The sequence below is a fragment of the Myotis lucifugus genome, unplaced genomic scaffold (genome assembly GCF_000147115.1).
Source record: "Myotis lucifugus unplaced genomic scaffold, Myoluc2.0 scaffold_565, whole genome shotgun sequence".
Classification (NCBI taxonomy): Eukaryota; Metazoa; Chordata; class Mammalia; order Chiroptera; family Vespertilionidae; genus Myotis; species Myotis lucifugus.
The window spans coordinates 345,757-353,303 of NW_005871613.1; the positions used below are offsets into that span (position 1 = coordinate 345,757).

The 7,547-nt window shown below is 49.3% G+C and overlaps 1 protein-coding gene across 1 annotated transcript in view; it reads right to left on the minus strand.

Annotated features, from left to right (window-relative positions):
* The window catches only part of TSC1 (TSC complex subunit 1), a 34,118-nt gene extending 28,783 nt beyond the window's left edge, over positions 1 to 5,335 (minus strand). The window contains exon 1 of the mRNA XM_023745685.1: positions 5,315 to 5,335. The gene's annotated coding sequence lies outside the window, so the exon portion shown is untranslated. The remainder of the gene's footprint in view (positions 1 to 5,314) is intronic.
* Between the last annotated feature and the right edge of the window lie 2,212 nt (positions 5,336 to 7,547).

Here is a 7,547-nt window from a genome sequence, read left to right on the forward strand (position 1 = left end):
CTGCAGGCTGATTAGTGCATGTTTGACAGTAATACGTGGTTTGACGCCTGCCACCAGGTGTTTTCCTGTTAGAACACACAATGCAGTCCCGTTTTCTTTGTCCCACATCGGGAATATGTAGTTTATTGTTTAATCCGACACAAAACCCGCTGACATTTCTTGTATATATCTTAGTAATTTTACGATATTTTGATTTAATTTCTTGTGCTATTTCAAGATAAAACTTCAGGGAAACATGCATGTCTCAAAAAGTTGCGTTGAAATAACTCAATTCCCCGTAATCACTAATAAACTGCAATGTCCCCTGAGAGGGGACATCCGAGTGATATGCTAGAATTCCGATGTCCCCTGAGAGGGGACAGCGAAGTGCAAAGGGTTAAATATCTGTCAGGTATCCTATATAATAAAAGTGTAGTATGCAAACTGTCCCCTCCACCCGGAGTTCCTCTGCGAGTTCAACCAGGGGGCGGGGCCAGCCAGGGAAAGGGAGGCAGTACCCAGCCGGCAGCCATTAGGGACCCCACCCATGTGTGAATCGGTGCACCGGGCCTCTGGTGAGTATATAAACACATGCATTCCGGCTTGTTCACACTGTGTTCAGGCACGGGCTGACCACTGACTGGGAGCGCCACGAGGACAGCGAGCACCCAGCCCACCGACGACACTGGGCCCATCCCAGCGTCTGCCGCGAAGCAAGTATCAGCGTCTCTGGTCGGCCTCCCAGCGCTGCCTACAGAGCATGAACGCTGAGCCCCATACACTCTACACACCTGATTGCCCTGAGCGCGGAAAGGCCGGAAATAAGCCCCTCAATGTGGCGTCCTGGCCACTGTCGAACGAGGGGACTGAGTGACTCTCTAACAATGGGAATCTCTTGCCCAGACGACAAGGCCATTCGACTTCCTCGTGGAGCACACTCCACGCATGAACACGTGGTCCTCAGTGGCACATGCACACGTGTGTGCAGTGCTGGGGCAGACTGGCCCTTCAGACAGGGAGCGCTTGCCTGGCCGGTCACTCGACTAGGGAACGAGCTGGAATTAAACAGGAGCCTCTCATCTTCAGAACCCTGAGGTCAGCCGTGCGTTAGCCAGGGAGTCACATGGACATCTTGCAAGTAACCTAGCTGGGTCTTTTACCCGAAGAGCAGTAGCTGAGGGTAAGATTCAGATACAATACGATGAGCTCTCGCAGTCTGCCCAGCTGGTAAAGGTGCTGGCACAGGAAACCAGGCTTCTTGTCCAATGCCAATACAAGACTCCTCAGTGCCTTTCCCACTACGCTAAAAACTGCAATGGCAATCATCAGCATCACTGTGATGCTGGCAGGTCAAAGGCCTCCTGCCGTTAGTGATATTTTGTGTGTTTATCCTCTTAGTTAAATCCTGCCCTATGGCCAGGCTGGCGTGGCTCAGTGGTTGAGCGTCAACCTATGCAATGCCCGGATTGTGGGCTTGCTCCCCAGTGTGGGGCGTGCAGGAGGCAGCCGATCGATGCTTCTCTCTCATTATTGATGTTTCTATCTCTATTTCCCTCTCCCCTCCTCTCTGAAATCAATAAAAAAAAAATATTTTTTTAAAAAAAGTCCTGCCCTATAGAGGGACTATGGGGGAGAATCGCTTGGTCAGTGAAGTGAGGTGAGACCTGAAGGGAGCAGACCCCTGCCCAAGGTGTGCACACCCCGAGGGTGGGCACGGAAGCACCTGTCAGAGTGTAACAGGGTCAATCCACGTTCTTGCTTCAAAAGCCAAATGAAAAAGAAACTTGCCCCCAGATCGAGACCTCCCCTGCGATAGTCTGAAGTGATGCCCTCACCTACAGCCACACTGTAACTGCACTTCCACAAGCAGCCTTTTCGGCAAAAATAAACGCAGGTTCGAGGAAGAAGATGAGGGCTCTGGGCTTTAGTATCCTGAGGCTAAACAGAAGGAACGTAGGTCAATTCGTTTTCACACTGTAGGTGTTCACAGGCTGATGGCTCAGACACCCGGGATTACACACGAACTCCAGCGTACCTGCCACGTGGACCTGTCATTAGCAGGACCTGTACACACGTGTCACAGATCTCTGCCCTCGACAAGACGCGTGACGGGCCGTGACGCAGTTAAGATCCACACAGACCTTTGTGAACACTAGTGGCAGGTACCGACAAGGCCTTCAGAAAGTATCTTATCTGAAACATCAGCTGACTATCCAGACCTTGGGAAGCGGGTGCTGCGTGTGGCCTTCTACCCCCAGGAGTCCAGTCTGTGCATCCCACACAACAGGCAACTGCAGAGCATATCGCCTGAGATAACTTTGCACACACTCGTCTGTGATAAACAAACAAGCCGGTTTGGCTCAGCGGGTAGAGTGTCAGCCCAAGGACGAAGGGTCCTGGGTTCGATTCCAGTCAGGACTTCAATTGCAGGCTCGATCCCCGGCCCTGGTCGGGGTGCGTGCAGGAGGTAACCAATTGATGTCTCTCTCACATCGATGTTTCTCTCTGTCTCTCCCCCTCCCTTCAACTCTCTCTAAAAATAATCAGTGGAAAAATATCCTCAGGTGAGAATTACCCAAAAACAAACCCAAAACACAACTAAGGGTATAAATGAAAGCAGGTATTTCTTCACTACACTTGTTTCCTATACTCAGGTTTTAACTAGAAAAAACTCAAAGGCAATTCAGACACAGGTTTAGGCATAGATGGACTATTCCATTACAGGAGTAGCAGATGTAAAGCAGAAATATTACACTGGTACAGTAATAATACAGTTAGTATGTTAACAGTGCAGCCGATGATAAGCTGCTAGTGAGACACTATTATACCAACGTGCGCGGCTCTGAGGCGGCTCCCTAGGGGAACATTCCAGCAAGTGAACCAAGTGGCCTTCAGCACAAATGCACCCAAAAGGGCAAGCCAGCTCCCAGTCCCTCTTCCTCCCAATGCACAGAAGGACAGAGATGGGAGTAGGAAACACTACTTGGTGTGTAAGTGAAACAGCTGCCGGCGAGACCTGCCAAAGCCTGCAGTCACGTGTGACTTCAATGGTCTCAGAGGTAGTCCTTCTCAAGGTCATACAAGCTGGGGCAGGAGCGCTCCGGATTCTCCATTCAGAATTTTGCCATCAGGGAGCTTGATGGACAACTTGCCGAAGCTTGTATCCTATTTCAAAGGTCGCCTGCAGGGACAGAGCTCAGTCTTGGTAAGGTATATTCTTCTATAAATAATGTGTCTTATGTTTGACTTTTTGTTAGCATGAACAAAATTATATACTACAGTATGCAGGCCAGACGGATATCATGTGTGTATCAAAAAGTCACCATACAGAACTTCCCCTAAAAAGAAATGTGCAAACTGTGAGGTTTCTTTAGGTTTCAAACCCAGAGGACGAAAACAGAAATATCCAGGAATAAACAGGTAGGGTTTGATAGTCTAGGACCGTGGTTCTCACATGTGGTCCTCACACCAGCAACATCAGCATCACCTGGAACCTGGTAGAAATGCCCATTCTTGGGCCTTGCCCCAGATCTGAGTCAGAAACTTAGGGAGTGGGGTCTTCCAGGTGATTCTGATGCCCAGTAAAGGTTGAGAACCAGTGGTCCAGGGAAAAGAAGAAGGATGAAGGCGAGAAACATTAAATATATATTTTATATACACTTTGAGGTTCAAAGGAAAAAAATAGTGCATAAACCTTGGGGGGGAAAAAACCAAAGGAATTCTACTCGGTGCTAAAGGTACCGGCACAGACTGAACGCCGTGCCTGACACGCATTTATCAAGTTATATACCTGAGTTCTCCACTTCTGATTTTTAATGTGGCACCCACAGATGAATCTCCTGTGGGGTGTAAAGACTCTTTCAATATGAAAGTTTGACAAGATGATTTGAAATGCAAGCAGTACATAGGCCCATCTTTAAAAGATTTGGGCCTCTTCTACCTACTAGTTAAAAAAAAAAAAAAAGATTGTTTTAAATAAAGCCCAAGTCCATTTTTAAGAGCAAAAATCTATCTAGAGTGATTGGCTGAGCTCCAAGCTGGGTCTATGAAGTTCCTGAAGCCAAACCCAATACTTCATATCTCTACAAATGTTCTTGGTGGTGGGGAAGGGATATTTGGTCCACAGCTTCCCTGGATTTTAGAGGGGAACTGAGCCCCCTTTCCCCACCAAAAAAAGATTAAGAATCACTGACGTATGTGTTAGTTTATGAGATGAGCAGTGCAGGCAGTGTAACACAGTGAAATACTAAATGTTGGGCCTCTGGAGTCAACCCACAGGCTTTAAATCCCAGCTCAGCAGCTGAGTGTGACTTTAGGCCTCAGTTCCTTCATCTCTGGTCTCATCTCATCTCTTAAGGCTGCGAGAAGAGTTCACAGGGTCTTACGTGTAAAATGCTTAGCACAATGTTTGGCTCAGAAGCACTCAATATAAACTTTATTATAACAATATTGTATTGCTGGACACATAAGGCTCAGCATCTATCCATTCAACAACTTGTATGTCAAACACTGATAAAAGCACAGTGTCACTTAGAATGGATACACTTCGCGTCTGTCACTGTGCTCTGTGAGCCCCTCCAAGCAGCCGGGTCTGAGTGACTCGGACACTAGGTCACTCCATTTGTTCTTCCTCATCACTCTCCACTGTGTTCCATCCCCAACAGAAGGGCACACTTGTCCCTCGTTACTCAAACACTTCATGGTCTTGACTGCCATTATCCTTACACAGTGACCTGTGAGTGCTAGGCCCGTCACTACCAAGCGTAGTATGGTAGTTTGTTTTTGATCAAACCTTGGCTTTTAAGGCACTTTACTCATTAGATGACAATCTGAATTCATTCCATCTTTTAAAATATTGTTACCATTTGCTACTTCCCTGTAGAGAACAAAAGTTAGCCATGCGCAAGAAAAAATTAGCAAGATCCTGAGAATGAATGAATATATCTATACTAGTATATACAATTTTTTATTCTCCCCACAAAAAGAGACATTAAACATTAAGTTACTAACTTCTAATAACTACAGGCTTAAAAAGTAAATCAGAAAATTGCTGATGGTAGACCTCTTTCAGACCAACTTAAAATAGGGGGGAAATGAGTATTTCATGCAAACTACATTATATTAAACACTGAAGGGAAAAAACTCTGTGCTTGAGTATATACTAGTTACACACACACACACTACTACTACTACTGTATATGTATATATTTAAAGCAAAAAGCTACAGGTTTGAATGTGGAGTATCCTTTCTTTCATGGCTGCAGCTACTGACATGACACACAACACTAACCTCTCAAGGAGAGGTTTGTAATATGAGAAACTTAAAGGAAATTACCTTTCAAAAACAATGTGACATAAAGGAAAAGATAAACAGGTCACCAGTCAACAGGTCAGGCTAAAAGTCACCAATTTGCTGAGATATTATCAAGCCACAAGCACTTTGATCCAATCAACTAGGTCAGAATGTTTAACTGAAGGCCCGGGAAGACCTGAAATCACAGAAATTTAGACGCAGAACACTCTAACTTACAATCCAACTCTTATTTCACAAATGAAGAAACTGAGACTCAGAAGACGTAAGTGACTTGTTCAAAGTTGAAAGCTGTGGCTTTCAGAAAGCTTGCAACGATGGATATATTGCTGTGTTTGGCTCATCTGCACCCAAGAATGTCCAATGAATCCCGGGAGGAGCTCCTTTCAGTCCACTGTGGCCCTGGCCCCAGAAAAGAGCGCACCTGTGCCCGGACAAACTGTGAATGGAGACAGAGCTCTCAGCGCGAGTCCGCCGTCAGGCAGAGCCCAAAACCACCCACTGCACACACCAGCGGCTAGGAGCTACCTTTGAAAATGCCTCAGCAGTGAAGCTAAGGCCCTGGTCCCCCGCCTCCGGGACACATCAGCGCCACCTGTGACTTCGCCCAGAAAATGCCCCCCGTCCTCACAGACTGAGCATGCAGGTCCAAGCGGTGGGGTCTGCGTGTGGGTGCAGGTTCTGATGGACACTTAGAGCTCGTTTCCAGCAACTGTATGATTCTGGAAACATCACACAGACAGGCATACATGGATTTGTCCTAGTGAGACTGTCAGGTTTCATCTCACAAATGAAACCAGGCGTGTGCAGAAGGGGTCGCATTACACCAGGGAGCAGAGCAGGAGCGGGAGCGGGGGTCTTGGCTCCTACCCCCGTGAGGAAGAGTGCACCGGAGTCCAGGGACCTGAGCCGCTCCAACTGCACACACACAAGTAAGAAGGCTTGTCGCCGCCTAGGGGCCTAACCAGGACTTGGGGGACACACCAGGTCGCTCTGACACCAGGAAATGCACGGGAAGCTAGCGTACGTCACCGCCCTCCAGGCCTGAGACTAAGAGGTTTTGGATGAGACACTAACTTTAGCAAGAGGCTGTTCTCCACGTGCGTCTTCCATAAACCCCCTCAGTTCCCCCAGGTGGGTGAGCAGACGGCGCGGCTCCCGGGCAACAGCAGAGAATGTGTCCCTGCGTCCGAGGAGCCTCCTCTCCCTGATGCGTGGCTGTGCAAGGTGGCCCTGCCCGCACAGCCCTAAGTCGGGCTTCACATTGGCACGTGCAGGTTTCCTCGGGAATGTTCGACTTCAGAACCACCGCTGGCTGCTCACTGAGTCCAGGGCTCCCAGAGATCCCGCTTAGCAGCCCTTCTTCAAATTTACCGCCCCGCTCCGCCAACACGCTGGGATGCAGACGAGTCCACGCTGATCCCAAAATTATAAACCCAAGTCCCTCGGGGGAGTGTTCTGCTATCTCAGTACTGTTTACAGCACACTCTGTGTCAAGTTCAGTGCTATTTCTATGCTTTCTATTAAAAAAAAAAATCCAGCGAGGGTTTTAAGCAGGACTTCTTTCTCTAGTAAACTCGTCAGTTTTTATAAAAAATATCAAATGCTTCCCCACCTAGACCAGCATGCACCACCGTGCCATCTCAAACCAAAGCCAGGGCGCCTAGGCCATTGCACGGCCCCCCGAAACCACACACCCATCCACGGGCACCTGGGCAGGAACCCGGGCCGGCTGATTCATGCTGATCTGATCGCCTGGGGAGAATGACGGGCCAGCTGAGGTCAGTAGCAGCTCCCTGAGCGAGTCGGGGGACGATCAGTGAAGAGGGGCCCACCAGTGAAGAGGGGCCCATCCCTGGGAGCGTGGAAGCCCTCTGAGCCTCCGAGAAGGGGCAGGTGCAGACGGGTGAAGCGGGAGGGTGCTGAGCTCAGGCAGGCCCCGGTTCCAGCCCAGAGGTGACCTTAGGCAGGTGGCCCCAACCCCCTGGGCCTCAGTCTCTCCATCTGAGAGATGGGCGTGTTGCAGTGGCTGCCTCCTCCCTTGTGCCGAGGGATGAGGGCAGCGCACCTGCACCGGGAGGAGCTGCTGTCCTGGGAGGACCGCACCACCTGCGAAGCGCCCCCTCCCCCCACCGGACGGGGGCGTCTCCTCGCGTAAAGGCAGATCAGCTATGATGGACATGGCCTGCGAGTGCAGTGCGATCATCTGCTGCTCGGGTCACCCCCAAGCAGAAGGCCATCGCGGTGGACCTGGTGA